Source organism: Neovison vison, chromosome 4 (genome assembly GCF_020171115.1).
Source record: "Neovison vison isolate M4711 chromosome 4, ASM_NN_V1, whole genome shotgun sequence".
NCBI lineage: Eukaryota > Metazoa > Chordata > Mammalia > Carnivora > Mustelidae > Neogale > Neogale vison.
In genome coordinates this window covers 84,644,689-84,654,299 of record NC_058094.1, presented here as the reverse complement: position 1 = coordinate 84,654,299, position 9,611 = coordinate 84,644,689, and the positions used below count along the sequence as shown (strand labels likewise).

General features: G+C 35.2%; 1 pseudogene; it reads left to right on the top strand.

The window, feature by feature from the left end:
• Nucleotides 1–1,977: 1,977 nt before the first annotated feature.
• On the top strand, nt 1,978–5,836 carry LOC122905362 (annotated as a pseudogene).
• The last annotated feature ends 3,775 nt before the right edge of the window (nt 5,837–9,611 follow it).

Here is a 9,611-nt window from a genome sequence, read left to right as displayed (position 1 = left end):
GCCCAAGAGCTGTGGGAAAATATCAACAGTTTAATAAATTAGATTCCTAGCTGGAGAAAAGGGAGAGAATAAAGCATAAGAAATAAATGACAATAAAAGAAGTGGCTCAGAAAATGAAATTAATGGTAGGCACCAAATCACAGTAGCTCAGAAAACATCAAGGAAGGTAATAAGTACAAAACAAACACTGCCGAAGAGCATGTTTATATTTAAACCTCTGCAAATTAAGACCAAAAGAAAATCTTGAAGGGAAGCTGAGGGGTAGGCATTACTAGTGTAATTATTATTTACAGAGGAAGAAAGATAAGAATTACAAGAGACAGTTTTCAGAAAGCCACTCTCTCAAGCAAAATTTGAGAGAATTGTTTGCCAACAGACATATTCTATAGGAAGGGATTTCTTCAGGAAGAAGGAATATGAAATAGGAATATAAAAGGTTCTGGAAGATTGAAGTGTTTGGTGACAAAGATATCATACAAGGGACTTTTTAAGGAACTGAATGATATTGATGTGATACATATACACTCATTCACTTGTCAAGTCCTATACAACTGTACATCACAAACAGGGAAAATTACCCTCTGAAAGTCTTTAAAAATCAACCAAAATATTGGGAATGGAAGAGATGTGTAAGTCTAAAGACAAAATATATGCATAAATATTGTATTCTACTTGGTAAATTCTGACACTATCTTCAGTGTTGAACAAACAAGAAAATGCAGGATAGTGTATGAGAGTTCAGTTTTTGCTCTTGGATAAAGAATTTAGAAGGAACAAGGAGGAAGAAGATGTTGGAAGGAACCCTATAAAACTGGACTAGAGTAAGATATATCAGTATGAACTCATCTTTATCTTAATACACACACACACACACACACACACACACACAGGGGGATACAAAAATAACTGTAGACTTGTGTGGTTTAGCAGACATATTTCTAGGTTCCTTACCAAATAGGCTTACAGGAAGTGACACCCCAGTAACAATGAAAACTCCAGTTATTGTTATTCTAATACCATTCTTTGACTAAAGCAAAGAGAGATCCTTAGGGAAATGCTGATTCTAAGCCTAGGATGGGGGAAAAAATGAGATATGCTTGGAGCATCTTGTAAGTACAAGAAAGTAAGGAGATGCTAAAAAACAAAACAAAACAAAAAACAGCAGGTGATGAAGTTAGGTCAAAAGGACACAACAGTCACCATGAAAGAGTTCCCAATGACCAAAATTGTAATAATTTGAAAAACAAAATAAAAGATAATCATATTAAATTATAACCTTAAAGTGTAAAATAATTATTCATGACTCCATACTGATATGAATACGTGAGGGAGAGGGGACAACTCTTCCTTATAGGAGAGTTATTAATTTTGGAAGAAACAAGAAAAATAGAAAATCACTATTGGAAGACCATCATGATAATAGGTGCTGCCAAGATCCACTAATAAGTGCTAAAACTGGTGGGCAAAACTTGAAATAGAAAAATGATAGTTGGGTAACATCAATATATCTCCCACAAATAATGTATTACATATTGTGGTGGTATTAATATACTTCCACAAATTCTCTGAAATTCTCCTTTTCAGAATGTGGACATTAATCCATCTGCCTTGAGTGTGGACGGAAATAGGAACTCACTTCTAAGGAATAGGGTTTCGAAAGAGAGACAATATACTAACTTTACAAAGGAGAAACCAGGAAGACGCTATGTCAAACAAGAGATTATGTTTAACATAACCAAAATAAATTATACTGATATCATGCACCTGGAAGGACATAGAAAAAGATGCTTAGCTTTTGTGTAATGCCTCTTTTATGGTCCCTGCCTAATCACCAACACCCCCCCCAAAAAAATCAGGCAAACTCAAATTGAGATAGTCTTCAAATTATTTACCAACACTTTTCAAAAGAATCTTCATGAAAAACATGAAAATTTTTGGTTCTCTCTTTCCAGACCTGGCTGATAAGGAGGCACCATCATGGGAATCAACATCCACCACAACAAGGACTGAAAGTTACAGTGCCATGAGCCCAAGAGGTAGGACATCTACCTGAGATGTTGGTCAAGCTGTACAGCTTTCTTTCTGGGTAAACCAACTCCACATTTAGGTGATTTGGGTTAGAGCGGTTGTTCATATGTTGCAGCAACTGGCTACCTCAGATGTAATCCTGGGTGATCCAGAGGATGAAGCTACCTGACCGGGAAATCAAAACAGCTGCTGTTGTAGGTACCATAACTGATGATATGCATGCCCAGGAGGTGTCCAAACTGAAGGTGTGCACACTGCACATGAGCAGTCGTGCCTGGAGGTGCATCCTCAAAGTTGGGGCAAAAGCTTTACCTTTGACCAGTTGGCCTGCAAGGGCCATGGTACCATCTTGCTCTCCGGTCCAGGCAAGGGCTGAGAGGTATCCAGGCCTTTCAGCAAGACCCCAGGAACCCTGCACAGCCACAAAAAACTCTATTTGCAATCTAAAGTACCAGCACCACCAGAGGCTGCAGAGCCACCCAGTACTAAAACTAACCACAGATCCTGCCTTGTTATTAAAAAGATCTTGGATGCTGGGGGTGGGGGAGGGAGGGAGTAGTGAAAAAAATTGTTTTTTTAAAATTTTGTATTTATTTGAAAGAGAGAGCACACCAGTCGGGGGAGGGAGAGGCCTAGGTAGAGGGATAAGCAGACTCTCTGCTGAGCAGGGAGCCTGACATGGGGCCCCATCCCAGGATTCCCCAAGTGAGACCATGACCTGAGCAGAAGTCATATGTTTAACCAATGGAGCCACCGAGGCACCCCCGAGGGGGGATAAAAAAAAGAAAGAAAGAAAAAGTAAATACTGTTTTGCTGAAGTTGCTAGAATATCATTACATAATTCCCACTGACAGCAAGTTCTGATAACAAATCCTACTCCTTTGGTATCTTGATACGAAAAAAGTGAGGGCCTACACAGCTGAAGCATTCATAAGGAGCACATTACAAAGCCTAGTTAATGAATTCAGTTTGAATGTGTGAAAATAGGGACAGTTGACAAATATTTTTTTTCCCTTATGTGGTATTTCTTTTCTAATAATTAAAAATTAAAAAGTTGCTAAATTTTCCATTCTTCACCAATGAATTAAATATGTATTTCGAGTTACAGAATATGAAAGAACTTGGTATTGATTTTTTTTTTTAATTATAGCACAGTTCCCTACTTTCAGATTAACCCAATGGGAGTTTACTTTGAAAGTCACAAAATTGAACCTGAGAGAGCAAATTTGAATATCATATTTGAAATAGGCTTAAGAAATTAGTACTATAATTATGAAACCTCCTGTTAATGGAATAACAGTGTTATTATTAGTTTATACGTTAAAGTGTTAACGTATAAACCAATAATTCCATACACAAAATAAGTCTATAAAATTTAGCACGTTATTGGCCTGTCTATAGACTTTAGTTGAAATCTAAAGACCTTTTTATAAAATAAACAGTGGTTTTGAGAATTCTGGTGCTTGTAAAAGAAATTTTATAAACAAATTTTAAAAGCTACGTGGTTAGTCATCATTACAAATCAAAGTTAGTAATATATATTAGAAAAAAAAAAGCAGTTCTGAAATAAAAGCACTAATAAAATCATTCAAATTAACAACTTGTTAAATATCTTGTTCTGAAAAACTGTTTCAGAAAGCAAATGTTGGGGATGGCTGGGTGTCTCAGTCAGCTAAACATCTGCTTTCACCTCAGGTCATGATCCCAGGGTCCTGGGACTGAGTTCCACATCAGGCTCCTTGCTCAACAGGGAGCCTGCTTCTCCGTCAGCCTGCCACTCCCATAGCTTGTGCTCTCTCTCTGACAAAAACTACATAAAATCTTTAAAAAAGGTGTAAGTAAATGTTGGATGATGGAATAGAAATATTTTCCTTATTTCTCCTGTTAAATATAATCAAAATACCTGGACATTCTATATAAAGCAAATATAAACAGATTCTGAAAAGTACAGAAAATAAGGGACTTGAAAAATGATATGATAGAGAGTCCCTTGTTTTGTTTTTTTTTGTTTTTTATCATACTTCTCATACTGAGTTCAGAGAAGTCACCAGTGTGGAAACACCAACAGGCACAAATAAAAAGACCCATGGAAGCTTACTCTCCCTAGTCAAGGAATGAGGAATGGGCACCCTCAAAAGTTAGGCAACTTTTAAACAATAACCACTCTACTCTGGACAAACACCACCAAGAAACTATAGCTTCACCCACACATACCAGCAAAGGCCAAGTGGGGAACTTAGATTCCATTCTTGCTCAGCTGCAATGAGGTGTCTCAGTTTCTGCTGTGGTGGTTTCAGAAAAAGCTGAGTGAAAGGCTCTGGGTTTCATCCCTGCATATCTCCCTCCCTCACAATCAAGAGAGACCACTTAGGAAGCTTGAACTGCAACCCAATCCAGTGGTAACAAAGCACCTCTCCCCCTTTCTTCTGTGGTGGTATCAAAGAAAGTTCAGTGGAGACATGCACTACCAAACTCACATACCAAAGAGAATGTTTCTCTATTTTCTGCCCCTCCAGTGTCAAAAAAGTTCAAATGGAAAACCTGGACTTACACATATCTTGCAGTAGTTAGGTGGTGCTCACTTCTCTTCTCTCGAGTGGCAACACAGTACCTGCTAAAACATAAGAATTAAAATAATCTGAGGGTTTTGAAGGGGTGGGGGGTGGAAGGTCGGGGTACCAGGTGGTAGGTATTATAGAGGGCACGAATTGCATGGAGCACTGGGTGTGGTGCAAAAATAATGAATACTGTTATGCTGAAAATAAAAAATAAATAAATAAATAAAAATAAATAAATAAATAAATGATACAAAAGCCTCATATAATGATTATAAAAATAATATCTATATTTCAATTGAATATCAATCTTTATACTAAGAACCAGGAAATTTAAAAAAGAAAGTGTAAAAAAAGTAACAGATATCAACATCAAGATGACACAAATGTTAGAAATATCTGACAAGGGTTTTAATCATAAATCACAGCCAATATAAAAAATGCTTCAGGGGAGCCTAGGTGTCTCAGTTAGTTAAGCAAGCGTCTCCTTTGGCTTAGATCATTATCCCAGGGTTCTGGGATCCAGCCCCATGTCAGGCTCCCTGCTCAGTGGGGAGTCTGCTTCTCCCTCTCCTTCCCCCTGACCTATTCTGTCTCTCTCACTCTCAAATAAATAAATAAAAATTTTCATTAAAAAATGTTTTTTTGAATAATGATCTTGAAATAAATTAAAAAAATAGTCTTCACAAAGAAAAAGACTCACCTAAAATTATAAAAGATATAAAGCAAAAACAAACTTAAGTTATAGACTTGAAAAATACAATGACAAGAAGAAAAAAGTTACATAGATGGACATAACAGCAGAATAAAAGGATGGAGAGAAACCAGCAATGACCTTGAAGATAAAACCAAATAAGTGACCCAATCATAACAGCACAGAGAAAACCGACGGAAGAAAAACAAACAAACAAAACAAACAGAGCCTTGGAGAATAGTGAGACTAAAATAAAATACCTAACTTTTGTGCCTACAGAATCCCAGGAAAGAAGAAAGTGGGTGGAGTTGAAAAATTGTTTGAAGAAAAATGGTTGGAGATTTCCCAAATTGCTCCAAAAATCCTGAACTATAAACTTTTTGCTCATAAATTAGAGATGATCAAACTACAAGCAAACACAAAGAAACCCATGCGAAGATACATAATGGTCAAATATCTAAAAACTAAGGGAGATGATGAAATCATAAAAGAAACCAGAAAAAATGGTGCCTTAATAACAAGCGAGAAACAATTTGATGACAATGGATTTCTCATCTGAAACTATGGAAATAACAAGAAAATGGCACAGATTTCTTTCAAATGTTGCAAGAAAAGGACTATCATCTTATAGTCCTGTATCTATTAAGAAAAAACTTCATGATAAAGAGGGAATCAAGACATTCTCATACAAAGGAAAAAATAAGATAATTTGTCACCAATAGACTTGTTCTAAAAAGATAACTAAAGGAATTTTTCTGAATAGAAAGGAAACAATGAAAAAAAAATACTGGGAATATAAAGAAGGAAGAAAGCAAAAATGTTAAAAACAAAAATATGAGTAAATACAAAAGAGTTTTCTTTCCCTGAGCTTTTGAAATAATAAGCAACAGCTTTTAATAAACTCTTTGGTTTTCAATATATGATGGTAAATATATAAGACAATTATTAATGGTGAAAGGAAAAAGGATATAAAGGGAGGTAAGGTTTCTACACTTCACACAAACTGGTAAAATCTTGATACTAGTAGGTGGTCATAAGTTAAGAATATATAGTGTAATGCTAAAATATCTAAAACAAATATACTAAAAAGCACTAAAGATAAATAAGTAATTTTTTTAAATAATAAAAATACACTGAAGTAAATGAGAAGAAAGCAAGCCTGGAAGAGACAGAGAAATGACAAAACAGAGAAAATAAACAGAAAACAAAAAATAAAATATGTGGGAATTAAACTACACACTCCTAAGTAATAAATAAGTAAAAAATAAAATTTATAAAATTCATTGAGACAAATAAAAATAAAATAAAAAATAACATACCAAAACTTGTGGAATGCAATGAAAGCAATATTAAGTGGGAAAATTATACAATAAAGGCGTAACTTTAAAAAACAACAAAGATCACAAATCAACAACCTAACTTAACATCTTAAGAGACTATATGAATAAGAATAACTTAAACACAAAGACAGCAGAATGAAAGAAACAATAAAGATGAGATCAGAGATAAATAAAGCAAAGAACAGAAAAACAATAAGGAAAAAAGGAAACCAAGAATTAATATTTTGAAAACATTGACAAAATTAATACACTTTTATCTAGAATGTCCAAGGAAAAAGAGAGAAACAAAACATAAAAAAGAATTAAAAGTCATAAAATTACAAATGGTTTTGCAGGGGAAAAAAAGACTATGAAAATTGTATCCCACTGAAATGGATAATTTATGTGAAATGAACAAATTTTTGAAATGCACAACCTACCAAGATTGAATCATCGTGAAACAAAAATTCTGAATAAACCTATAATCAATAAGGAGATTAAATAAGTATCAAAAATTGCCCAACAAAGAATAGCTCAAGACTAAATGGCTTCACTGGTGAATTCTGCCAAACATTTAATGGAACAAAATAGCCCAAAAATAGCCCCTATGCAGCACAATCAAATAATTTTTCAAGAGCAATTTAATGAATGAAAGTTAATCTTTTCAACAAATGGTGCTGGTATAATTGGATATTCATAAGTTAAAAAAAGGAAATGATATAAATTTTCCAATTTATAAGAAAAAATTAAAATTATTTATAGATTTATACAGAAATGTAAAACAATAGCACTTTTGGAAGATAGCAGGAGAAAAATCCATGGTATGTATGTCTTGGTGAAGAGTTCTTAGGCATGACAACAAAAACACAAAGTAGGTAAAGCAAAACATTTAATAAACCAAAATTCATGCAATTAAAATATTTGATCACCAGAAGACACTGTTAATATATGTGCTGCTGAAGCGAGCACACCAGAAGACACTGTTAAAGAGATGAAAAGACAAATTAGACTGGGAGAAGGTTTTTTGAAATCACAAATTTGACAAAGGCTAGTTTTTAGAGTATACAGAGAACTCTCAAAACTCAAGCATAAAATAACAAACACTTCAAATGGAAAACTGTCAAATGATATGCATATGTCACTACTCAGGGTATATCTTATATTTATAGCACATCTCAGTTTAGACTAGCCATATTTCAAGTGTTCAAAAGCACGTGTGGCTAGTTGCTACCACATTGTACAAAGTAGATTTAGATCCTCTATAAACATAGCCACCTTCCCTTGGCAAACATTTATTTATGCTTTAAAAGAGGCATGTTTCTCCAGAGTAATTGATGGCCTCTGCATCATATTCCTCAGTCCCATGACCATCACTAATGGGTCACAACACTCTTTGTGTTGTGCCAGGATATGGTCTTGGAACCTCTCCCAACTGCCCTCCATGCAGAAAAACCAGATGGAGAAGAGGTCTTCCTGAGAAGCAATGGAAAGCAGGATGCACATGGTGCCTCTTGCACAGGCCCCTTCCAAGGCCTCTAGAGATGCTAGCGATGTGAGTGCACACTCACGTCTCTTAACGTTTTGCAGATCTTTTAAATTCAGTTGTTTCAGACAGATGTCTTCTGGCATTCTCCTCTCCTCTTTCATACTTCCTTTCAAATGTGAACTGATATTGGAATGGTCAAGGGCTTTGGAGGACCGGAAAAAGCAGAGTTCGTGCTAAATAGGATAGAATTATGTTATTCACAGTCAACTCCATGCGTAGGCTCTGGGTGTATTCTGTAGTTAATGAGCATAAAGTACATAAAGATCCATGTTTCACACATCTCAAGTGTGAATAATAGAAATTGCAATCAACCATGCCAGAAGAAAAACTGAATCATCTTTCTATCCCCTTCACATAAAACAACAGTGCAAAGTCAGTCATGTGAAAAAACAGCAAAAGTATATGCAGTGATAAATTATAGGATGATTTGTATTTATATATATTAACTTATTAATATACATGATTTGGGGGCGCCTGGGTGGCTCAGTGGGTTAAAGCCACTGCCTTTGGCCCAGGTCATGATCCCAGGGTCCTGCTCAGCAGGAAACCTGCTTCTTCCTTTCTCTCTGCCTGCCTCTCTGCCTACTTGTGATCTCTCTGTCAAATAAATAAATAAAATCTTTAAAAAAATAAAATAAAATACATAATCTGTTATGATTTCCTTTTCATTCTAATATTCAATTTTGAATTTAATTTGTCACCTTAATTTTGTTTCATTCTCTTAGTGAAGGCCCTCTAAATTTCATAATCCACAAAACCTGGATTTTTTTCCACTGCTCATGCAATCTATTCAATTTGCAGTATCTGTTTCATTATGTTTTTAAGCAAAACTTTATTGTGGTGAACTAGAAAATGGCTTGCTATTAGACACTAAGCACAATTTAATTCCATAATCTTTCTCTCTATTAAAATTGTCTTCATGACTAATAGAAAATGCCAGAGTTTATTTAAATAGAAATGAAAGGATATCTATTGTTGTAGTGTGCCTTGATGATTATATTAACGCTCCAGCATCTGACAAATTCAGACAGAGGTGAGCTGGCAAACTGGGTCTCCAATAAAAAAGTCACAATATGGGATGTCTGCAGATTTTCATTGTAGAAATACCCTCACAAGGACCCACTGCAAGTTACTAAGTAGTTAGGAGGCGATCTGCTCTCCTCAGGTGGTTTCAGGCTCAGCCCACCACCACAGCTGAACCACAGTGAAACTGTTGTTTATGTTGATGAAGAGATCAGAAGGATCAGATGATGAACATCTCCCATCCTTACAACTGTCCACACTTTCAGTTATTGGGCCCACACGCTTACTGGTAGACTTTCAGTTTATGTCTCTGTTCTGTTCTGTGTAGAACACAAAAAGCCAAAATGATCAAATATTTTGAAAAGATGAATTAGAAATAAGAGTCCAAAGTCCTATGTAAATGTGTATTATCCACATTAGAGCACGTGTGATTGCACATAGTAAAT